Source organism: Ambystoma mexicanum, chromosome 11, assembly GCF_040938575.1.
Source record: "Ambystoma mexicanum isolate Mex_15411 chromosome 11, UKY_AmexF1_1, whole genome shotgun sequence".
NCBI lineage: Eukaryota > Metazoa > Chordata > Amphibia > Caudata > Ambystomatidae > Ambystoma > Ambystoma mexicanum.
The window spans coordinates 951,304,494-951,331,021 of NC_090934.1; positions in this window are offsets into that span (position 1 = coordinate 951,304,494).

Consider the following 26,528-nt stretch of genomic DNA (forward strand, 5'->3'; position numbering starts at 1 on the left):
CAGGTTGAGTTTCTTTTGTAAGAAGAGGGGCCTTTTGAGAAAAAGTTTCCTGAGTGTTGACGAGGTACACCCTTCTATGATCCTCAGTTGTATTGCCTCCTCCTCGTTGTAGTTGTTGAAATCGCAGCTGCTAATTGTCTGTTGGAGACTGATGACAAACTCGTCAATGGACTCATGCAGAAGCTGCACCCGTTGATTGAATGCATAGCGTTCATAGTCCTTGTTGGTTTGTGCAATCAGCTTGTTGTTGACTGCAGTGAGAAGGCGTTGGTACGTGGTCCTTTCTTGTGCTGGAATCGTCTTGGTTATTCTCTTTATTTCTTTTCCTGCTACATTCATAAATACGTTAATCTTGTTTGGGGGGTCCTGGTTTCCTATCGCTCCTAGAAAGTCTTCAAATTCCTCAATCCAATCCTCCCACCTTTGACCTTGATCATGGTGTGGGTTGAGAGAAAATTAGTTAGGGCGCCTCATGAGACTGCCATGGGATGTGAGACCTATGTGTGCTAGGTGTTTTATTCCTGCGTCTGCAGCTACTCGTGCTTCTTCAGTCATGGTACAAGTGGCATGTGGTGGTATTTTGCGTGGTGGTCGGGCTTTGGTTGCTGCTCACGTCTTCCTTTGGTTGTCCCGGGTGGTCATGGGCGGTCAGTTGGCTTGCGGCGTAGTTACTCGTGTTCTCGGGGTGGACAGTGCTGTCTCAGGCGTGGCTTTAACTCTTTTGGGGCTGTTGGCGGTATTCAATATAGGGGGCACCCTGGGCCTCTGCAGTGGTGTGAGGGGCGCAATGGCTTTCCACCTCATAGGCACCCTTGTGGCGGCGCCCAATTCTGTTGCTATTGTCCTTCTGTGGGCTTGGTAACTTGCAGTACCGGTGTCCTGCGTGGTGTAGGCCACTCGCGTGTCCTTTAGTTCTTATAGTGTTGCATTCGGGGTTATAATAAAGTGAGTCCACGGGTGGGTGGCTCTGGGGTTTGGCGGGATGCCGGTGTCCCAGTTAGTGCACTCAGTTTGTAATTTTACGATCGTCCTCTTTGGTTTTTTTTTCTTCACGCTCATGGGAGCTTCTTGGCGTGCTTGATAAGTGGATCTTTACATGTGGTGCTTTAAGACATTAGAATGAGCTGGATTTTTTCAGGGGTCTGTACATGATCACCATTACATGGGTCTCTGGAGTTATGATGCAGACCTTTGTTCATTCCTTCACGATTGGTGTAATCATCTTTGTAGTATGAGGTGGGCTGTCATAGCCCTTTTAATAGCAAAGTGCAACGACGCTGACTACTTCATCACTTGTATGCCTCACACATTGGGGCACAATTCATTCTTGGCCGATTTTGGTCACCCCCTTGGCTTTAAGAGGGTTACACCCCTGAGAGTCCTGCTTTTCCTACAAACGCATTAACTGTTGGTCCCAGATCAATATCTCTAGTGCAAACTTGGCGCGCTTTCTCTGGGCAGCTTGCTGCCTTTGGCCTCTGCTGGGCAAGCGGCAGTGGGGGAGGGGCATGGGCTGCTTACAGGAGCCTGGTGCCTCCCCGTCTGGGCCGCTGCGGATCTCTTCTGGTGGCGGTCTCCTTTGTTCCTTTTCCCGCCAGCTGGGCTTCCGCGGCAGTGCTCCCTCCTTCTTCTCTGTCCTCACCTTCTTCCACGTGGGCTGCTGGGCTCTTCATTCTGTGCTCTCTCGCATGCTGGCGCAGGTTGCTGGGCACTCGCGGGCTGGCAGCTCTCTCCTTCTTTGTCCGCACAGCTCTCCGGATATCTGCTGGGCATACGGTTCTCTTCTCGGCATTGTCCTACGCCGCTCCTCTCCTGCCGCGCCTGTCCTGTGTGCTCCGACTGCTGGCACATGGGCCCCTTCTCAGCTGGGCTTTCCTTTTCGTGGCGTGCCCTTCCCTCCGCTCTGGGGCTCACTCTTGGGCCATTTGCTCCCATCATGGCCTGCCGGGCCATCTTTGCTGCTGGGTGATACGCACCCATCCTTCGCTGTCGTCCTGCAGGGCACCCCGTGCTGTACGGTCCGCGGTTGGGCTCCCTCAACTTCCTGTTGCGGGTCCTTTTAGTCTCTCCACTCTCCTGCTGGGTATCTCGTTTCCCTTCGTCGCCTGTTGTTGGCCCCTTTCATGGCAACGCTGCGCCTGCTGAATATCCACGCGGGAGCCAGTCTCCATTACGACCTCCTCTTTATTCCTCCATATTCAAACTCCCTTTCCTCCTCCCTTGCCTCTCCCCTTCCCCTTTCTTCTCGCCGCTCTCCTTAAAGGGGCTCTGCCCTTTATTCACTCACAACATTATACAAGAAGGTGGGGGTCGAGGCATAAAGCAATGCTCAGAAAAAATCAATAGGTTGGGTGGCAGGAGACAAAGGACGGGCCGCACTGAAGGTCTCTCTGTTATTCTATTGGAGCCGTAGTGTATCCATGAGCTAAAGGCAAGTGTCAAGGTGGGAGGAGGGATGATTGCAGAAAGACCATGCTTCATTTCCGGCTCAAGATTTCTGTGTCCTGTTGAAAAGTGACTGTGGTGCTAGATCTGCTGCAGAGAGCAGCTGAGGGGAGTGTACACGTACAGTGGTAATGATCCCAAGGCCGCAAGATCACAGGAGAAGGGTATGATGGTTGGGGGCAAATGAGGGCAGACATACATAGGGGCGATTAAGCATTGCTCCAAGGTGGATGGACAGTAGAAGACCATTATTATTATTATTATAGTTATTATGATATTTATTGAACGTGGACCTGGCTTTGCGAAGCAACAGAGAGATTTACAGAGGTTTACAACAGTACAGATGCATAGTGGAGCACTTTTCAGAGGTAACAGCAGGGGGTAAGATACAGAGGGCACAGAGGAGGGGTACAGCTGGACTGGGTGGCAGGGAGGAGACTGGCGGGTGAGATCTGGCAAGTCAGGTGGCGCAAGGGACGATGTGATGGCCTAGTTGTTGAGGCAGAGAGATTCTTTGAAAAGGTGGGCCTTGAGTTCTTTTCTGAATTGTAGGAGCGGAGGGGAGTCTGATGCTGATGGCAAGGAGGCTTTCATAGTCTTGGAGCGTAAACAGAGAAGGGCTGCTCTGTGGCCCTTTCCTTTTTGCAGCAGCAGATTTCAAGTCTGCACGTGTCCTGGCTTCTGTTCGCTGGAGATGTTGAGTTTATCCGCAAGGTAGCTGGGTGACTTGCGGGCGACTGCCTTATAGATGATGCAGCAGACTTGAAGGTGATTTTTGTGTGCAGTGGGAGCCAGTAAAGGTCATTGAGGGCTGTTGTGATGTAGTCCTCTCGGTGTATACCCTTGATGAGGCATGCAGCCGTGTGTAGGACACTTCTCAGGGGCACAAGGGAGGACGAAGGGAGGCCTTCGAGGAGTGCATTGCCCCTATCCAGATGGGATAGGACAAGTGCTTGAACGGTGGATCTAAAGCTGTCCGGTGGGAGGACGGGCTTGCCTTTTCGCAGGAGGGAGAGCTGATACCAAGCTGTCTGAGTTTTCTTAGCTGTGTGTGTCTTGAAGAAGAGGTGTTTGTTGATTTGGAACCTGAGGGACTTGGCGCAGGAGGGGAGCTCAGGTGTGAATCCCTCAGAGTACATGGTTGATAGCCAGATCTGTATGTCTGGTAGCCAGATCTGTATGTCTGGGTGTTTGTGTTGTTGGTGAGGAGTAGGAATTTGGTCTTGAGCTTCAAGTATGCACTGGACATACAAGACTGGATCAGCAAGAGACAGGTTTTGAGCCTATGGATGTCCTTGATGGAGTTGATCTTGCGGTATCGCTGTGTGTATAGCTGTGTGTCATCTGCGTATTGGTGGATGTGGATGTTATGTGTGGTTAGGAGGTCTCCCAGCGGCTCCATGTATACATTGAAGATCACTGGGGAGAGGATGAAACCCTGCGGGACTCCAGAGGTGACGTGTAGGATTGGCGATCTAGAGGAGCCCATCTGACCAAACTGCTGGTGGTTAGCAAGGTAGGAATTGAACAAGCATAGGACAAGGGTGCTGATATCCATGCACTGCTGTAGGGTGTCTGGTAGCGCCTGGTAGTCTTCTTTGTCTAAAGAGACTTAGAGGTCGAGTAGAACCAGGAGGCAGGGATTGCCGTCATCAAGGATGACGGTATCGTCGACCACCTGTATAGTTGCTGTCTCTGTGTTGCATCTGTGTCTGAATCCAGATTGGTATGTCTGGAGGAGATTGTTGGTGTCGATGTGTTACTGCAGTTGTGCAGCTACCGCTTTCTCAATGATCTTACCTTGGAAGAGAAGATGGGTGATGGGGCGATAGTTACCTAGGGTATCGGGATGCAGAATAGGTTTCTTTGGTAGAGGGAGGATTTGTCCTCTTTTTAGGGTGGATGGGAATGCGCATTGAGTTAGGGAGCTGTTGATGATCTCTAAGTAGGGAGGTAGGGAAGGAGAGCTTCTGAAGGGAGGGTCCAGAGGATGGATGCTGGGAGGATGTTGTCTGTATACGATGTGGCTTTTAGGGTGGACAGGGTTTCTACCAGGTCTTCTGTTGTGAGTGTCTTGAATGTCATCCAGAGTGTGGAGATTTTGCGAGGAGGGACATGAGGTGGGTCTGCGGATGCAGAGCTGGTGTCTATGTGCTGGCGAATCTTGTTGATTTGGTCGATGAAGAAGGTGGTGATGATGGTGGAATTTTTGAAGGAGTGTTGTATGGCAGGGGTGGGTACTCAGTTGACGCAGTGCTTGACCACTTTGAAGAGGGCTCTACTTTTGTTGTCGGATTCTGCTATGGTGTTCTGATAGTAGGAGGCCTTGGCTGTGTTGATGAGTTGTTGGCGGGTTGCTCGGAGTTCCTTGGGGAGCACCAAGTCAGATGAGGTCCTAGAGTGGTGCCAGGTTTACTCTTGTTTCCTGATGACACTTTTGCTGAGTTCTTGCGTGTACCGGCGTGCTGATGGTTTTGGTTTGCTGGTGCGTTGTTTCAGAGATGTGTGTTGGTCTATGGAGGCTGAAAGGGTGGTGTTGAGTGCTTCCAGTAGAGAGCCGCAGTTCGGTTGGGTTTGTTCGGTCCATGTAAGGTGGAGGTTGGCGAGATCGTCTGTGATGGATTCCACCTGGAAGTTCTTGAACAACCTTAAGGTTTGTCTGATGGGTTTCTGCAGGGGGTGCTTGACTGTGGTGGTGTGCAGGATGGTGAAAGGCATGGCTCGGTGGTCAGACCAGTGAAGTAGGAGAGGAGAGCTATAGTGGAGGGAAGGCAGTGCAGTGATGATTAGGTAGAGGACGTTACCTTTCTCGTGTGTTGGGTCTTTCGTGTGCTGTGTTAGGCTGAGGGTGTCGAGGAGAGTTTCCTTCATCGGTTTGGTGACCTGGTTACCTGGGAGGTTGAAGTCACCTGGGAAGATGTTGTTGGCATGCATGAGGGACATGGTGGTGACTAGGTCGGTGAAGTCTCTGATGAAGGCAGTGTTGGGTTTGGCTGGTCTGTAGATGAGATGGAAGGTGACTGTGCCTGTCGGGGAGAGCAGGAAGTGCCAGGAGAGGACTTCAAAGGAGCCAATGCTGTTGCCATTAAGTCTAGTGCAGGGCCACAAGGTTTTGTGGACGACTGCGATCTTGTTCGGTCGGTCACTGTGTTTGATTCCGTAGCCGTTGGGGACAAGGACATCTCGGGTGTGGGTGGAGGTGGGTGTCAGCCAGATCTTGGTGATGAAAGTGGCAACAAGATTGTGTGTGGTGATGAAGTCGGCGATGTCTATTGCATGGGTGATAGCTGACTGGATGTTGGCGAGCATCACCTTCCGCGTTGTGGATGGTGAAGAAGTGCTGATGGACTTGGGGCTGATGTGGGTGAGGTTGCTGCATTGCAGAGTCCATGCTTTAGAGGAGGGGCGATGTCATTGACGTTAGTGTTGTCTGATGATGGTGGGGCTGGCCTGTGGCGACAGAGGGAAAAAACACATGTCAGTGAATGCTTACCTGTTGTCTGAGCAGGGTTTGGGCATGCATGCGTGACGTCATCTGCATTATAAATATAAAAACAAAATGGCGGGCGCTTACACGCAGCTCGCAAGAGGGTTAAATGATCATTCCTTACATGACATTCTCATTTTAGAGACATATTACAAGTAAGTAATGGGGCCTGCATGTTTGTGAATAGTAGTATTTCAGCTATGTGAGGAGGAGACTATGATCACTGATAATTTATAATTAGACTGATGAGTCTTTTACTTCATTCTTTTTCCAAGATGGACCTAAAGATAGAAGCTACAGAAATTTAACAATTCTAAGAACCATGAGAGTTATTAACACTGACATTCGATGAGTGCTTTGGAGATGTGCATTGGGGGTTTGTAATTTGATACCTCTGTACATGCACTTTAAACAACAATGTATCTGCTTTAGATTCAGATTAATAATACCTTTATCTATGAAGATCACAGCAGCATCACTATAAATGGCCAATATTATCAGACACATAAGACAAGTCGATAGGATGAGTTTCGGCATAATACTCACCATTGAAAAGGGAGCACAAGGATGCATGAACTACTCTGATGCATTATCCCACAATATGAGCACTTTATGGGCACTTGGTAAAAACGGAGAAATAATATACATATCTTGGAAGTGTAGGTTTGTGGCTCTTTTTACAATACCAGATACGACACAGTGGGCCTCATTACAGGTCGGGCGGTCCGGAAATAACAGTGGCAATAAACCCGCCGCCACTGTTAATTCCGGACCGCCCAATCCCGACTCCTGCAGGCGGGAGGTGATGTTCCCGCCAGGTCTGACCTGGCGGGTTTAACACCGCCCGCCTGCAGGCGGACGTGGAAACACCAGCACCATCACGAGATGGTGCCTGTGTTTCCACTTCTCCATTCCCATTAAGTCCTATGGGACTCAATGGGAATGGGGATTAACCGAATTCCGCCTCTGGCGTTCCCGGGACACCAGGGTCATAATGCCCTGGTATTTCCAGGAGTCACGGAGGCGGAATGGTAATACGAGTCCAGCGGTAACCAGGCGGTTTTACCGCCTAGCTTACCGCCGGAATCGTAATGTGGCCCAATGTCTGGGATCAATATGAGGTATGAGCATGGCGACATCAATATTTTGGGATTACTTGGTGAAAGGCTACAAACGTATATGTTTGGAACTGAATCAATTACTTGTTATGAGATCAGTTATGGAAATATTTTCTTTTCCACTTTTCTTTGTCTTTCCCAAATCATATATTTTAAATGTGAATTGTCATTTGTATTATTGTTTGGACTTGGATATGTAGGGAAATGTATTCTGAGTCTCAACTAGGGCTCCACATTTCAACATTCAACATCCACATTTTAGGAAAGATCTGCGTTTCAACTCGGGCTCCACATTTTATCAAGGGTGAGAGTATCCTATTCTGAGCAAGAGCGTATGTCAGTTTGTAAAGCATAAAGCACATGCCAGTTAAATGCTGAATTTGAGATTGTTTCTGCACAATATGTATTTTACTCATGGACTGGGTTGCAATGGGGAATATACTAACATGTATTAATTACTAATGATTACTAATCGTTATCCTTCTAACTTCTAACATGCATATCATATATCATGGGTAAACCAGTCCATGGCTCTTGTATGCAAACTTCGGTGCAATTTGATCAATTGAATGTGCAATGCGTGAGTGTGCTATGCAGGGTTAATTTGAAATGCAAGCAAATAAATGTGGTACATGATATTTTGCAGGCGATCGAAGAAGGCGCTTTGTTCACTTTGTAGAACAGGAAGAACAGAGCACGGTAGAAATGTTGCATCCGTGTTAAGCAGGCTGGCTAATCACATGTACCAGAACTTTCTGGAGGGTGATTGACAAAAAGGTAGGTGGTTCTGTGGCGCATTGCATCACAGGGAGTGGACCAGATAAAGAGTTCTTCTGTCCAACAACTAGTCTAGGGTCATGAGCAGGTCAGGAAACACCAGAATATGCACCATGTCCTTATTCTGTCATGCTGTGCAGGCAGAAACTACATTTCCCAACAAGCATTGGAAGGTCTGTAACCAGAATATGTACCGTGCAACCCTCCTTATTCTGTCATGCTCAATGCCATGCAGGTAGAAACTACATCTCCCAACCAGCATTGGGATGCCTATAACCAGAATATGCACCTTGTAAATATCCCCCACCCCCTTATTCTGTCTCCCAGCTAGAATTGGAAGGCCTGTAAGTAATCAAAATGTGCCTCGTTACCCCACTCGGTAGGCAAATCTCATATGATGACATGCCACATAATGCTCCTGTGCTGTAAGGGGGGGGCTTGTCAGGGTGTGAATGCGCGCTTGAGGGGGGGCTTGTCAGGGTGTGAATGCGCGCTTGAGGGGGGCTTGTCAGGGTGTGAATGCGCGCTTGAGGGGGGGCTTGTCAGGGTGTGGATGCGCGCTTGAGGGGGGGCTTGTCAGGGTGTAAATGCGCGCTTCAGGGGGGGTTTGTCAGGGTGTGAATGCGCGCTGGAGGGGGGGCTTGTCAGGGTGTGAATGCGTGCTTGAGGGGGGGCTTGTCAGGGTGTGAATGCGCGCTTCAGGGGGGGCTTGTCAGGGTGTGAATGCGCTCTTCAGGGGGGCTTGTCAGGGTGTGAATGCGCGCTTGAGGGGGGCTTGTCAGGGTGTGAATGCGCGCTTGAGGGGTGGCTTGTCAGGGTGTGAATGCGCGCTTGAGGGGGGGGCTTGTCAGGGTGTGAATGCGAGCTTGAGGGGGGGCTTGTTAGGGTGTGAATGCTCGCTTGAGGGGGGGCTTGTCAGGGTGTGAATGCGCGCTTGAGGGGGGCTTGTCAGGGTGTGAATGCGCGCTTGAGGGGTGGCTTGTCAGGGTGTGAATGCGCGCCTGAGGGGGGGGCTTGTCAGGGTGTGAATGCGCGCTTCAGGGGGGGCTTGTCAGGGTGTGAATGCACGCTTGAGGGGGGGGGCTTGTCAGGGTGTGAATGCGCGCTTCAGGGGGGGCTTGTCAGGGTGTGAATGCGCTCTTCAGGGGGGGGCTTGTCAGGGTGTGAATGCGCGCTTGAGGGGGGCTTGTCAGGGTGTGAATGCGCGCTTGAGGGGGGGCTTGTCAGGGTGTGAATGCGCGCTTGAGGGGGGGGCTTGTCAGGGTGTGAATGCGCGCTTGAGGGGGGGGCTTGTCAGGGTGTGAATGCGCGCTTGAGCTGTATTTGTATATTCGAGACCAGAAATCTGTCGCTGCAACAACTGGTGTAGTAAGGCACGCCCCTGCCTTATGCTCAGTATGCAAATTCTATGGAATGTACACCTGAATTGATTGTGCTCTGCCAAAAATGTATTTAAGTGTTCAATTTAAACAAAAATATTTGACTCTAATGATTGAAAAGTGATAATTGTTATTCACAATCTGGGAGCGTCCAATAATAAACAGTAGAATTATTCCATCAATAAAAAGTTCAGTCTTCCCTTCTAATGATCCTTGTGAGACACATATACCTTGTTCTCACAGTAGTTGGGAATAAATTGTGCCCCTGCCTGTGATACACATAAACCCTGTTCTCGCATTAATTATAAGTACATTGTGCCCCAGCTGACACGTGTTTCGACCCAGTAGGCCCTTTTCAATGCTTTACAATGGGCAACAACCTGAATTTCATGGACATTTAGTGTAAAAACCCATAGGCCATTGCATAACATATATTATGTAAACTCAAATATATGTGAGCAGCTCATACATTTCTAATTTCTTTTCTTTGCATTCTGGTACTTGTAGTCCTGCATTTACTAGTAGTAACATCAGGTCTTTTTGTCACAGTTAATGCCCGAATCCCCCCTTTGAAACAACATGAGGCATTACAATCTGTAGGTGCTTATCAGTCCTGTTTTTGTCTTTGCATTCTGGGACTTGTAGTTCCACTTATTCCATTATAAAACTCAGACTACAGGTCCCAGAATGCAAAGAAAAATCTAGGACTGGATAAGCACCTTCAGATTAGAATGGGTCATGCTGACAACTATGCCTTTCTAAGCATTGCATTTACGGTGTACATTGCAAAACAAAAAGCACCAACCAGACTGCAGTAAAAAAAGAATCGGGTATGGATAAGCCGCTCACGACATGAGGCAACTTGTGAGCGCTGTACCAGCAAGGAGCAACAAAACTAAACACACAAGGCCTGATTTACAAACGAATTTTACAATGGCCCAATCCCATTGAAAAACGCTTTGTAAATCAGGCCCAATCTCTTTCCACCAGAGTTTAAATAGCAAACCATGTCTTAGAATGTAGAAAATGCATCTCTTAATGTCCCCCACTCTTGGTTAATTTTAATATTTAGAAGTGTTCTCTCCACTGTTGCTCAAATGTTTATTTTGCAAGATCTGGGTTGATAGCTTAATTCGAACAACCTGTCAGGCATATCTTTCCGGCCACCATGCACAAACCTGGAACCTTGTGGAATCAAAATCAGCTCAGGGGAGAGGAGTCCATGCTGTTTATAGGCTGCAGCGCTGCACGCTATGTTACTTGATTATTTTGGCAGGCGGGTTTATTGTGATTGCATGTTCAGCTCACTCCTATTCACGATTATAATCCACCCCCCCCCCCCCCCAAGTACATTTTTTAAAACAACACAAATTCTGAAGTCACCAGCCAATGTATTTCTATTTCAAATTGAAATTCGCTCAATTGTCTTTCTGTGAAGGTGTGGCACATTAAAGCTGAACACCACTGGTTTCTTGATGGCAGCAATGGGCCTCATTACGGGTCCGGTGGGTTGCTGCCAGACCCGTGATCAATTATCAGCGCCTGACTTCCTTGTGCTGCTGGGCTATTCCAAGTCCAGCGGCCGGGAAGTCAGGCGCCGGCAATTTTGTTAATCCCCATTCCCATAAAGTCCTATCAGCCTCTATGGCAATGGGGACACGGAAGTGCCAGCACCGTTGATAATGGTGGTGCTTCCGTGACGGCTTTGCCCGCTGTGCCCGCTGTGCCCGGCAGGGTCAGACCTATTGGGCATAGCAGCTCCGGCAGGCAAATGCATAGTTTGCCGGTCAGGAAACAACGGTGCCGGTAAACTTACCGGCACCGCCGATTCCGGACCGGCAAACTTAGAATGAGGCCCAATGACTTTAAATGTGCACGTTTATAGGTAGCTGCGTTCAATCTCTGCTAATCCCCCAGTTGCTGAATCGGTGTCCTTGGCCCTTATGCATCTTCAGGGCCTTCACCTCCCACACCAATTCTTCCCAGCTCCTGCCTATCCACAGCACTTTGCATCTGCACACCCTTCGCTCTGGTGACCCGCACTTACACCTCCCCAGCCCAGGCCATAGCACTCAACATTCCTAGCACTTTGTTCATGGCTCACCCACGGGCTCGGACTCCCCAGCACTTACTCCCCTTCCCTCTTCCTTTCTGCACTTGCAGGTTCTGAATACTCACAAGGCACAGTAGGTTCACCCCCCCCCCCCTTCCACCTCTGCTCTTAAATATTGTGTTGTAATGTTGTAATGCAGGGGCGTTGCGAGGGGGGGCTAAGGGGGCTATAGCCCCTGATCTTTTGGTTGTAGCCCCGGATAGAATCTCAGGAGCTACAGCCAAAAGACTAGCTAGCCCCCAACCCCAACCTTTCCGACATCAGCTTAGCCCCCGGTCTTTTCCAGACCTAGCAACTCCCCTGTTGTAATGTATTTCCCACTCTCCCACCCTGCCTCCCTGTGGGCGCTTTGAAACAGTATATTCTTATTGTATAAGTGCCTAACAAGCAAACAATAAATAAATAAATAAACAAGTTTCACCGATTACAATTCTTTTTCTATTCCTTTAATATGGAAAATGCCAGAATTAATACAAATATTACCAGTTGTCAAATGCAAGGAACAGGAGGTTTCGGCTCTGTTGGTTTTTCAAACTTGTATCTGAATATGAACTTTTTTTCCATTATCAGTGTAAGTTTACAAGCTGCAATATGCAGTCCCTGCGATATGAGCTAAAACGCACAACATGCCTGAAAGTCACAAGTGTCACAAGAAAACGTGGGTGCTGTGGTACAGCATTAAACTCTGAGATCTCGGGTTGCCGTATGTGTGTACGAGCCGCTCGCCTGGTCTTAGTTTTTCTGCATGCAGTGAGTGACTGAGGCATCCAATTCAGGATGAGGCAGGGGAGCAAAAATACAAGTGCCAGAAAGCAAAGGGACAATTAGGACTCCCTGAAGTGTGAGAAATTGACAGTTATGTCATTACAATAACCAACTTCCCATGGTCTTTTTCAAAGAAAATGTTATGTACCGACTTCCACAGGCTGACAAACAAGAAGAGCAAGTGTAAACGTTGCATTTTAATAAGGCGATTCGTTTGTTTCTAGTTAATGCAAAATTCGGGCAGAATGGAGAACAGAGAAACTAGGAGATCAAAAGATTTCCTAGTATAACACAGTACCGCCCAGTGGGGAACATGAAGCACCATACTTTCGTCTGCAGGTTGTGCAGTCATCAACACAATCACTCAGTCGTTTGGACCATAAATGCGTCTCACGTCAGGCCAGGTGTCAATGTAGGCAATTTAGAATTGTAGGCATGCGTTAAAATGGGAAACACAAAACTACACGTCCCAGAATGCAAATGAAAACACAGAAATGCTTTGCAACCCCTTCCTGACTTGGGACAACTGGGGAGCATAGCCAGGGTCTGGCCCGGCTCCAGGAATTTTTATCTGGGTGGGCCAGGATTGTGATCAGGGGGGGCCAAACTTTTCTCAGATTCGTGATCCGGCAAAACATGTCTTCCTGGATCTGAAAAATCCATTTGCCCTAAAATTGCCTTTAACGTCTTTAGTCTGTTAGACTGCTTTATACGGTGCAGAAGCCTGGATTCAAACCCAGGTTGTTAGGACCAGGGTTGACATATTTACCCGCAAGACTACTTGAATGTCTGATAAAGATGCTTGTTGGGATTGCACTCCCTGCCAGATTTAAGCCAAATTAATTCTTGGGCAAGGCTGACAGATGGTCCCGGGTAGGTGGGGCATGGGTGTGGATCTTATGGTGCGAGTCGTTATTCGCTGTCATAAGTGAAACAAATGTTGCATGTTTTTGAAGTTGTCTTTTTCTACTATTGGAGCTGTATGTTTAGGGCTATTACTCTAACTGGAAACAGCCTGTTCACCTCACCAGGTTTTGCTGACATGAGGAGATTTGCCCAGGTTCACTCAATTTGTTCATATGGGAAACCTGCTCTCGCCTTCCACCTGCTCATCCCTTCCAAAATGACAGGCTCTCCAGTACCCCTTCCACAGTCTTCTGCTCTCTTCTTCCATTTGCTCCTTTGTTTCCTTCCATAAGCTTCCTCACTACTTTGAACTTCCATTGCCTACTCACTTCATCTTCCATATGCTCCCGTATCTCCATATGAAAAAGGTTTGCCAAAAAAATAAAATAAATGAAAGCTGTATACTGCCCTTAACAAGAGTCTGAGGCCCTTAACAAGAGTCTGAGAGATTAATCCCATGTATTCATGCTTTAAGAAACATGTTTTGTACCTTTTTTCAACATACTACTATAATTGAGGTATAATAAACAGTACAGCGCAAAAGTGTGACAATATCACCCCCTGTCACCTTCCCATTTACAATCACTCCCACCTACCCCACCCTTCCCCCACCATGTCTTCTTGGCCTGACCTGGGGAGAATCGAGGATGATGCCTCCTCCTCCTCTGCAGGGGCTGAGCAACGAGGATGCCAGTCCTTATTCCATCTAACATAGTGTGCGCTCAATAATACCTCCCTGAATACTGTCGCTACTCCCTGAAGGCCACGTAGGAGGTGCTTGTAGTCCAGCCATTTTGTTGTGAAAGACAGCCCACTCACTACTCCTCGATAAATATTGAAACAAGGAACAGGATATTTGTTGGGATCAGGAGGCAGACAGTGGAGGTTGAAGGGTTTCCGGCCTCCTGGCATCACTCCCGTTTGGATATGGCAGGGAGGAGGGGCTGCTGCTCCCCTGTCACCCCTATACATCATTGTCTAGTACATACTGTTTCCATACTGTTTATAAAATGCAGTTGTCCATGATGACTTCTTATTTGACATGTCTACTTTGCTCTTTTGAATGTCACAATTTTGCTCAATAAATGTGGCCTTGTATTTTCCAAAGAAAGATGTGTGTATGTCTCCTTGGCTGGCCCTGACCCCTGTGCTGCCCATCTATTAAACCATACTGAAAACTGGATCACTTCTGGGGACTCCTAATTTTGGCAGGAAGCACACAGTGAGATGAAATGATTTTCCCAGGATTACACACTTTGGTTAAGTGGTAAAGCCAGAATGTCATCATAGCCTGAAATGTTGGTAATTGACCACACATCTGCCCAGCTAAAGTTGTACAAATATGTACTGAAGTTTGTTTTTAAATACTGAAAATATTACAATTCTGGGTCTTTGCACAAAAGTCAATTTTTGTACAGATTTTGAAATGGTACTTATACCCTGCTTACCATGTTACTCTGTATATAAAAGACACTTTAAGTGATTGGGATGATTTATAGGAAAACTTTTTTATTGTTATGAATTACATACTTTTATACCAATGATTTATAGCCATGAAAATAAAAATGCTGTTTAATTTGTAAGTTCCTGTATTCGATTTTTCTCTTTACTTTTCTTTTTCCATTTATTTAGTTTCTTTTTCTTACTTTACTAACTTTTTGTAAAGGTTTGTAATGAGTCACAAACAATAACAACTAATAATACTCACTTTTATACAGATTGCTTTAAGCTACATGATAAACCAACCCGACAATGTGTTCATCATTGTTTCATCATTGTAGAATCGGGTTGATGAAAAAGAGTATTGGGGAAATTTTGCTTTGAGTCCTAAATTGCATAGAGGGGACTGCTACTGTTTGTACTTCAGGGCCCCTACAAGCAATTTGAATTGTTTCCAAAAAGTACTGGAAAAGTAAATAGCAAAACATAGGCAACACAGCCTTTTCACTTCACTTTTGTACTATGTGTCTGGAAAAGTATAAACCTTTCACGCAATTAACAATTTGGAATCTGCTTGCTTTTACCAATAAAGTAACAATCATAGGTGGCAATTTTCCAAGTCCTGTGGAGTGGTAAAAGTGGCGGTAAAATGATTTTTGATTGTAACTTTATTTTCCCCATTCTGATTGGAACCCTCAAGCTCCAGAATGCTAATTAATCAGAATTTACAAAAAATCCCATACAGGCACAAAGTGAAATGAAATTCATAACAATGTCATTGTTTCACACAGCTTTTTCTGTACCCCATCATTTCTAATCACCCAACAGCCACACTTAAATAGTGTATTAAAAGCGCATTTAAAGAAAAAATGACCTTTTCCTATTTTAAATAATCTGCTTCTGAGACATGTTAAAAAGATAAGGCGTCATTGGGAGGACCTGTGCAGCTCTGACTGACTTTGAGGGGAGAAAGGCAGAGCAGGGGTGCCCCACAGACATTTGTCCATTGCCTGACTGTTAAATCCACCTCTGATTATACTCTGCAGGAAATATTTCAATACCCTTTTTTTATATTTAACAAATGTGCATCGTTTATACGTTGCCAGAAACATATTAAGAAATGCTCTTTTCTTGTGTTATTTTCAAGGTTTTATGATCAATCTTCTGAAAGGCAAATGTTTATGGGGGGAAGTGGGAACATTCCTCCAGTGCCACACCCCCTCCCCTTCTGTCACGGGTGGGATCCTACAGTAAATAACTTCAATTTCTGGCACTGCCTAAACACCTAGCAGTTAGCAATACACATTATGTATTCAGTTTGCATACAGGCATTGTTAATTGTTACTCCAACATTATGACGTTATTAAGGCAGTACTCATCTGCCCATTTCAAGAAAAGTTCTGGCCAGGCAGCCTAGGCTTCCACACAGACAAATATGCATACTATTTAGGTCAGAACCCCACTGTTAAGTATGCATGAGAAAATGATCGGAAGTTGGTCCATACTTGCAATCCTAGCCTTGATATGTTCAGGTAGGTTCTTGTTGGACCAACACAGTGAGGTGCAGTTTGAGTCCCTAGGCGTTACAAACAAGGCTCCCACATCAGGGCATATATACTTTCACTTAGGGAGATAAACTGAAACCAACACACAATGGCAAAGCCAACATTTAGGGCTTTTGAAAAAACATGGAAAAGGCATTTGCCAGGCACTGCCATAAGGGTACCACCTGGCAATAAGGTGGGAACATCTAGAAAATTGTGTAGTAGCTAGGCATATGATGTCATTGTCTGGAGAATGCCTGTGCAATACTTATACATATCTCAAAATGGTTGACTTTGCAATTGCTTGTTTTAGGATTCCAGTGCAAGGAACACATGTCAGGACGCCATGTTGCTTTTAAATCTACTGGCTGAAAAAACACCATGTTAAGAGATTTCGTAATACAACAGGAGCTCATTTACAGAGGCAATTAAGTCGTTGAACACTCAAAAGAATGCTTAGATATAACACAAGCAGGCCCAAAACAGCACAAAGTTTGATATTACTTTGTGACAGAGCTAGCTCAAGAGTACCCAAGAGGGTATGTTTCAGCAGGGAGGGGGCAGGTAGTTGTTGGGAATACCATAGAGATTAACATGGCAATGGATGGGTGAACGACCAAACACGTCCATTGAATGCGTATCCCACTAAGCATCCTTTCTCCATCCTATCAGTGGTCCAATGCAATTGTTCTGGCTTACACCAAATAGCCTACTTCAATGCCCTACATCAAATCACTTTGATTTTACTAAACTCTCCCCTCCAGAATTACATTGTTCTTACTACCAACCTTACTGTTTCACTTATACTCAAGTAGTTAATGCAGCAGAATATATACTTTGAATGGAATTTGTAAGGGCTCTCAGTCTGATGGATATAATTCTATGAAACAATCTTAACCACTGCCATTGCTTTGGTCAGGCTTCCATACCGTTATTTATGAATCAGCCTTGGCCTCCCTGCCACTAACGTGATCAGCCCTGCCCAAACTGCTGGACCCCAAGGTCTAACAATGCTTGCAGTATCTTGTGCTCCAGTCATTGTAACTTGTCAGTGTCCCCGGCCGTTTATGCACCTGGTGTAGAAATCTGTGTCCAAGCATCATCACCTGCCATTTATTGTTTTCTACAGTTAACCATCTTATTAGGCATGATTGGAACAACAGTTTATTCCCACACATAAAAACCTACATTCAATTACAGAAATCTACTGGATAGGTTTGAAACAATAGCTACCTTATAAATGAGAGGTTTGAAACGTAAGTAAGATTACAAGTGCAGATAAAAAAGCAATGAAGGATCTTGCTAGATAGTTGTAGGCAGCCTGCTTGAGCAAGTGTGCTACCTTACTTAGAGGTGTGAATGGCCCTCCATATCCATGGTCATTTCTGCTTTCATGGCCGTGGGGCATAAATCATTGTCCAGAGCAAGCAAACAAACCTTGACTGAGCCTCCTGCAATGCAGCCCCTCAGAATGCTAACTGCAAAATCCCCCCAACCTGTTTTACCCCCTTACGCTCCCCCTACACACCCCGGGACCCAGTGGTGGTTAACTTTTATTTTTTGTTTTTTTATTGCATATAGTTAAAATACAATCAACCTTTTGATGAAAAAAAGAAAAAAAGGAAGCAAACCTCACACCACTGACAAGGCCTCCTTTCTAGCAGGGCTGGACTGACCCACCAGGACACTAGGAGTTTCCCCGGTAGGCCTCGTCTATAGGGCCTCTTTTCTTGGGGGAAGGATACATGGGGACTCAAAATGAAACTATCACTCGCCATTCGGGGATATGTATCCATACTGGCCAGCCTGGGTGTGGCCGTTCGCTGCATGATTTGTTTGCCTGCCAGGCCCGCCCCTGCTCATGGATTTTGGGTCTTGCACTCTCGTCGCACTAGGGCGCTTGCGCATTGAAACCACACGTGCCCTAGTATGCTCTGTGCTGTCGAGTCGCATGTGCACGTGTTACTGGGCCCGTGAGTGAACGTGCCATTGCCACCTGAGAGACACTGCTGACCGACAGTCTGAGCGCTGTGCTGGTACCGGGCCCATGCCGTGTGCTGTGCCCCTGTTCACGGTATCTTCTGACAGATTCAAGAAAGACAGCCAACCAACCAGGTGAGGCGTGCCGCACTGCCTCCTTTAGCAGACAGCAGCAGGTGACCCAAGTGAGGCTGTGGCTTGGGCTGAGAGCAGCTGAGGACAGTATCCAGACCTGAAAGGTAAGAGATTATTTGTATGTGCGTGCCCCTCTGCCGAGTGCTTCTGACCCTCACTCTCACTCTATGCGGTAAACCTTTTCCAATGTGCTGTAATATTTTCTAGCCATCATACTACAATGTTTTCCCTGTGTTGCTATCCTGTATGCAAGTGCTAAACTTTTTTCTTACTGTGATGCCATGGACTGTAATATTCTCCACCTCTTTTGCAATGTGTTCGCCCTGTGCTGTAATCATTTACCGGCCGGCGTCATGTAATATGCTCTCCATCAGTTCTAACATTCCCCTTCCTGTGCTTTAATGTTCCCTGCCTGAGCGATACTGAAAACCAGCACCCTGTTTACCTAATATCCAATCCTTGAGCTGTGATCCCCGGCCCCAAACTGAATGGGGATGGTTATCGGGGTGTAGTGGGAACATTGGCAGTCCGTAGACCTATTAAAATCCACTTCAGCTCCGCTATGCAAGACCAAACTAAACTGCCAATCCAGTACTGCCACTCACACCCACTTCTACAAATGTACCTTACCATGACCTAAAGAAGCTGGTACATATGTCATTATAGAGGCTGACACACCGCTCTGCTAATGCACCTCTTCCCAATCCTGACCTTCCACACCCCCGCAATTCTAGTACGTTAGAGCCATACACCGCCTCAGCACTGACCTCCATTGACGCCTGCTGTTCCATTACAGCAACTAACGCAAAGCTCATCTGACTGTCACTACTACTCCACCCTTACCAGCAGTAACCCATTTGTTTCTATTACAGCTATTCGCAAAACTGTGCTAATAGACCTCAATTCTAGCCAGCAGCAACCCCTGTTGTTCCATAACAGTGACTCACATAAAGCTCTAGCAATGAACCGCAATACTGGCTAGCTGCAACCTCTGTTGTTCCATTACAGAGGCTCATACACAGATCTGCCAATTGGACCCTCCATCCTGGCCTGCAACACTTTCTGTTGTTCCATTACAGTCAATGGCTCCTTCACGCGCAGCTCTACCAGTGTAACTTAACCCTTGCTAGAAGCAACCTCCATTCTTCCATCACACTCACTCCCACAAAGTTCTGCCAATGGACCCCAATCCTGGCCAGCCACTGTCTCATCTTTCATGCTTGTGGTAGGTGGTGAGGTCTGCATGCCGCCGGAGTTGGCCCTGATAACCAGGTCTAAGGTTATGCTGTTTCTGGACAGGGAGAAGTTGTGTATGTGGGGGAGAGGGAGGGGGTGTTACAGCACCCCTCTCTGCCATCCCCTTATCTTATCCGGTTGTATTTTGGGTGTCTTAACATTGCATCTCTGCTTCTGGGCCCCTCTGTGTCTGCGAGAACAATAACACATTCTAGTGATTCCAGACGTCTATGGCTGCGTAGGGGGGCTGCAGGGTGTGCAGATGACATCTCGGGCCCAAAGGTGGCACTTAGCAAGGTGCTTACCCCCTTGTGCTGTAACATTCTCAGTGGGGGTGGGGTGCTCTCCCAGTGCTGTACTCTTCCAGCCAGGTGCTGTAATATTCTCACTGTTTGCTGCACCATCCACTTCCCGCTGTAACATTGGCCTTTTTTACTGGTACAGTCGCTCCCTGTGGGGTGCATTTCTCTTCCTGCACTTCAACGCCCCACCCTGTGTGCTGTAATATATCAGTGTGATGTGATTTCCCAAAAACACCTGCACTAAATCTCTCTTTGCTCAGCAATCGTCGGCTAGTACATTATGCCCTGCCCACCCCCTTGCTCCACACACTCTCTGTCCTCCCCTCCACCTGCCCAATCCTCCGGCCCGATGATAACTTCATATCTGGCTGGCTGATTCATGGGTGCCTGCCTGCATGTGCCGTTGTCTTCTCGCTACGGTGAGCACCCCACCCCACAGCTTGTGCATGCTGTGTAATCCTCCAGCCCACCACTACTCAATGGTTCCCCTGGTGTGTAAAACCCCAGCCCAATGCTGTAATTATTCTTGCACATAAGAAAAATCCCCTTCCATATTATGTAATCCCTTAGCCCTGCATAAAGCCAGCCCTGTGCTGTAGCATGACCTACCCATCATTAAACAAACAAAAATGGGTGCCCTGATGGACTGGCAGCAGAACAGGCAAAAAGTAATGCTAGGAACACAGAGTACGGTGTTGGTATTAGTGTGGTTATTGATTTTTAACCACCCATGACATATGTATTTGCGCCAAAATCGTCCAGCACTGTGCTGTAATATTTCACCCTCTGCTTTAAGAATCACATTTGCAATCACACCCCCATGCCGTGGGATTCCTCTGCTGTAATATTCACTACACGCTCGCTTATCCTCATCTTTGTGCTGTTTTTTTAATCAGTTTGGGATTCTAAATGGCGCTTGCCCCAGCTATAAAACAAAACTATTGCATTAAAGTATAGATGGGGAAAAATCGGCTATGAGGAGGGACACCCAGCGTGTAGGTGTTGTTTGGTTATTTGCCCACCCATTGACTGCTCATGATAATCCCTATGGCTATTCCCACCCAGTACCCGTCCCTCCCTGCTAAAAACACCTGCTCCAGAGAACTCTTTGACTTTGCTTTAATCAAGCCTTACCATCAAACTTTGCACTCAAAGTGCCTGCCAGTGTTTTGTCGAAGCAGCCTTCTGAGAGTTAATGACTTAATTGGAGTTGTAAACCCACTACTGGTGTAGTAAAAATGAAAAATGTCTTCACCATGTCTGCTTCTAGCCACTCGATTTATAAGCACTATGCATGCCCTTCACTTAAGTCCTGTTAAAAATAAACATTGGTAAAGCCAACAGTTTGGGCTTGTGTATAAGAGTATTAGGCATTTGCCAGGCACTGCTAATAGGAGCCCAGATACTCACACCGTTTTGCACCTGCTACCATTAATGGGCAGTTCATATCAATACGGCGGTGATTGGAAAGGGCTCTTCCCATGCCTGCACAAACTGCTGGCATTGCCAATGCTTGTTTTCAATTAGATGGAATTGATCAGCCCTATTTTGCAATAGTGCCCTTTGGTGCAGTAATATTTTCCTGTGCACTAATATTGCTCGCTATTGCAGCGAAATATGGGGCCACTTTGATCACATTTTCCAGGGCCTCTTTTGGTTCCCAGACTGGCCCTGCTTTCTAGGGGGGCCAGGGACTGGCCTTGGGGGGGCCTGGTCCCCCTGACCACCTGCGGGAGCCGGGCCTGGCCAGGGTCAGACTGGGACAAGAAATAGGCCCGGACACCCAAAAAGAATTGCCCAACCCTCGCCTCAAAAAAGTGGCACACCCCTCGCCCCAAAGAAGTGGCACACTTTGCGCCCCAAATAAAGTGGCCCTCAAACCATCATCCGTGAATCGGGTCAATTGACAGCTTTACAGAAAATGCTACTTATGGAGGGTTCATTTGTCTGTTCCATTACAACACAACTCATAAAATAATATAACTTTGCATACAGTTCTGTGACAGGGCCCACAGCTCCCTGAGCCTCAATCCAGGGCCATAATAAAAAGAAGACCTGGGGCTACAGCCCCCCAGCAACGCTCCGCTCATGGGAACTCCCCGAGCTCACCCCAACCAGGCCCAATCAACAAACCTTGCACCAGAAGTGCCCCGCCAGCGCGTTCCTCAAAGCTGTCCTCTGAGAGCCAATAGCTCAATTGGAGTTGCAAACCGCTACTGGTGCAATAAAAATGTCTTAACCAGGTCATCCCCTAGCCACTCGACCCATAGGAATTCTGTGTGACCTGCTCCGAAGTCCTGTCAAAAACAAACACACTGGCAAAGCCAACAGCCCTGACCTGTGCACAAGTGGCATTTCTCAGGCATTGCTAATATATGCCCAGGTACTCACTCGCACCATTTTGTACCTGCTACCATGAATGAGCAGTTAATACCACTACTACTGTGCCTGGCAAGTGCCTTGGCCATGCCTACACAAAAGCCCAAACTGTTGGCATTGCGAATGTCTTACACTTGCATACAGAATGTGGCTCAGGACTACTCCCATCCTTCTAAAGGCCTTTGAACATTTCACTCAAATCCAAGACTTGTTACTTTACTGACTGAAACCCTTATGAACGCGATTGGCAACGGCATAAAACAATGTAAAAAATTCAAAGAAGCAACACCCCGTGGGCCACAACCTAATGACTTGAAAAATACCCATTGTTCGACAGATGACAAAGTGCATTTCTTTCCACTCAGCTTAATTTGCAGAGATTGGAGAGATTCTGCATGAATCATATCTTTGGTCTGAGTCATTATTTAGTGTGGGTTCAAGGTTGCATGCAAGGTTTAAGCTGCACCCATAGTTTTCAATCTAAATTCACGAAAGTTTCCATTATGTTTTGTTTTGATAAAATGATGTTTATGGATGTTCGTTCCCTTGCAAGATTATTTCAGAAACCACCTATATGTGGCTCTGAAGCATGCCTGCAGGATGCAGATTTACCTATAGCACTCAGCACGGCCTGCTGAATGCACACCACCTTGGAAAGCTCTCAAACTGATGCAGTTCTCTCGATTAGAATCGGAAAAGGTTGTTTTGTTTTAAATCTGTCTCTAACAAATATTCGGGCAAAGTAAGGCTGCCAAAGCTGTTACAAATTCCCGGCCTTAACCATATCATGTTGGAATCCAAAATACTGCCGTGCGGTAACGCTGTCTCATTACAGACAGGATAGAAATGTGGTCCTTTCCTGCTTTGTGGAATTCCATTTTAAATGTATGTTTCTGTCACATCTGCTCTGTTGTGTTACTCACATTTTGCCATAACACACAAAACAAGACCTCTCAGCAAAGGCAAGGAGGTAATCGTGCATTAAGTGCACCAACCAGTTAAAGTAGATAGTTCAAAATGAAATAAGACAAATGTCTTTTTAAAAACGCTGGGACGAGTGAAAGCCAGGCAGTGGCCAGGCATGCGGGTGGGGCTGTTACCAGTGCCACCTCCGGGAGGGTGTGGGCGTCCCAGGGGCGTGCTTGCTTTACCTTTCAGAGAGGGATACGAGCGTGGGCTTGTTTTTTTCTGGTCTAAGTGGGCCACTTTTTTGGGGCCAGTTTGATAAGTTACTTCATACAGCTAGTAGTTTTGACCATGTTACCGAATAAATATTCTTTAAAATGCATAATTTGCACAACCAGTGTTGCTAAGGGGGACGCATAACTGGTGTTGCTGCTGTGCGGCAGGCACAGTCTCTGGCGTCTCTCGCCTCCTTCAGTACCAGGCAGCTCCTCTCACCCGAGAGACAATATGCAATAGACCAGTGGAAGAGAGGGTTGATCTCTTGTTTTACTGTATGGTCTTTTTATAAATATCAACCAACAGTTCATATTATTTGATCAATGAATTCAATTTCATTGTGTCACACACATTTTTTTTAAATTACATAAAAAATACAAAATACATGCCGCCAAAATCGGGTCCGGGTTCCCAGAACGGGGAATTACCGGGCCATTCCCAGTTCGGAGGGCCCGGTAATTCCTCCATCTGGGAACCCGGGCCCGGACCTTCCCCATACCCATTTCAGCCCCCATAGGGCTGAATGGGAATGGGAGAGGAAGCTAACAACGGGCCGATTACGACCGGCCCGTTATTTGCTCGCTCCTCCCTTCGCGGGACCCGCTCTGCACGTCTGGTAAAACCAGACGTGCAGATGGCTGTAAGGTTACCTAGCAAATGAGTATGTCTGACATAAAATGGCTATACCTGATCCCATGAGCATAGGTCTGTGAGACGTTTGACAACTGCACTGCATGGTATTGTTTTCTCAATGTAGGCCTTTAGCTGTTCGTAGATGGCCATTTATGGCTTTAGCTCACATATAACAATGGTTTGGTCGCATTCGAAGCTACACCCACAGCTTATGATGACAATGGATCTTAATACGAGTGTGCCGGTATTACTGCATACCAGCACACTACCACACCGCTTCACTACAAGTTTGCCGGTAGGGGGTGGATTTACCTCCAGCTCTTAGCTGGAGGTATATTCACCCCCTACCGGCAGAAATCTGCCGGTAATACCGGCCCGATAACACCAGTGCCGGTAATACCTATGTCCTATGGGACAATGGGACTCCATGGAATGGGGATTTACTGGCATTTCCGCCACTTGGAATGTGCCGGTAATTCCGGCAGACCGAGTGGCGGAAACAGTATTAGTTTGCCGGTATCCCGCCGGCAATACCCGCAGGATACGGCAAACTTGTAATGAGGCCCATCTGGCTATATGAGACTGGTCTGGGGCATATGGTGGATGGGTGTGTGAGACCACAAGTGTCATGTAATGCAGCCACACCTACTGGATGTGTCAATACTTGTTTCTTCTAAAATCGAGAAGCATTTCTCTTTTGCCTCAGGTCAGTGTCTGAAGCCAGTAAAACAACGGTTCAAACCAGGCTTCAAATGTCTTTTATGCATCTCACTGCTAAGGCTATGTTTCTGTGACGGAGGTATTGCATTTTTCGGATCCAAGTTGGCCTGCAAGAAAGAAAGGCAAGGCGTACAGAGTTTGCCGATATTCAACTATGCACTGGGCTAGAAGTGTGCGCACCTACCTAACAAATACCGATAGATCTCTCCACAAACGGACACGTGACGTTTTTGATGATACAACTGGCTGCTGGCTTTCCATCCAGATGCTCAGAAGGCGACGTTTGTTTCTATAGATTCAATATGCACCTTAAGCCGTGGGTCACTTCTGGGAAGCCCTAGATGGAAGATTGTGCCTTGAGGAGTAGGTGGTACAGCCAAGAGTTCCACCCAAAACACAGCGTCAACGGCATGCATTTTCCAAGGCTAGTTGTTATTTCTATATGGTAGACAGCTTGCACGTGGTGGATGGTCACGTGGCTCACCGGCTGAGTATCCCCCTACTGCTTCACTCAGAAGGCATTGCAAAGCAAACCATCCACTGAACAAGGGGCAGGGAGATGCTTCATTTTCCCCATACAAACTCTTTCTTCTACTTTTGACTTTGATGGGTTTTCTGAAGTTGCAGCACCTGTTCTGATGTATGGTTAATAAATAAAACCCACTGGTTCTCCTGGCATCATCAGTTCTGCTACAGCCAACATGGCCGCCGTGTGCGTACACATATTATAGGATGCTGTGCTGCAGTTGAAGAAATCGTGCTTTGCAAGGGCATCATAAGCATCATAAGATTTCCATCCAGTTAGTCAGGCCCCATTATTTGATGGGGAAGGCAACGAGAACGGAGCCCAAAATCTTCTTTAATGAATACAAGTCCCCAACCGGAGAGGTGTGCACTTTTCGTATGATAATGATTAGTTATTTATAACACGCTTAACACCCGGAGGTTTTTAAGCACGGACCCGGGGATCGAACCTGTGTTGCTTCCTAGTCTTGCTTCCAAGGTGAGTGACCAGGGATCGAACCTGTGTTGCTTCCTAGTCTTGCTTCCAAGGTGAGTGCGTTGCCCCTGAGCTATCCACCCGAGACACACCACCAGTCTCACCAGGGCCTTTGCGTTCACCTTTCACCACTTTGTGTAATCTTGGGCAAATCATGTTCTGCATCACTGCTATTTTTGCTGCATAAATTAGCTTAGAAATGAGTTGAAAGTAGATATTAAGTGCTACAAATAAAAAAGAAAATACTAACAAATAAGTTACTCTTTCTTATCACATTGCTTAGTTGTGGATGGATGCCTACACTCTGAGACAAAGCAAAAACAATGAGGTGATGGCTGGAAGGTTTAGAATGAATCATAACCACTGGCAATGCTCTGGGCAACCCTCCAGACCACCGTTCTCCGCCTGCAAAAGCCATTACAGAAGGGGAAAGACCATATGCAAATCAGGCTTGGCCCCACCCCAGAAGGGGCATTCCAGCCCGAACTGCTAGGCCACATCCATTCTGCACGAGACCACAAGCATCCCCAAACATGTTTCGCCCTTGTTGGGGCTCATCAGTGAGGAGTAGCTTGGGTCTCTAGGCCCAGCAGGCACGGGACCCACGTCTGGGCATACCCGTCCCACTCGGGGTGACAAAGCAAAAACAAAGAAGTGATGGCTGGAAGGTTTAGACACTCTGAGACAGCCACACCAAGTACCCATCGGAACATTAACATCTTTAAAAACTCCTCCTCGCCTCCATTCACCTCTTAAAAAGTGCACCTCCTCGGTTGTTAAACCTGCCAATACCAAAACATCAGCAACAGGAGCAGAAAGAATGGGGATTGATGAAACATAGACTATGAGATAGGTGAAAGTCATGTGACAAGCAAGAAATGGACAGAGTAAAGGAGACTAGCAAGTGCAATTGAAGCCTTACACCCTTGTCCCCAACCTTATTCCATGACTTCCTTATTGAAGGAACACCAAATCCATGTGATCATT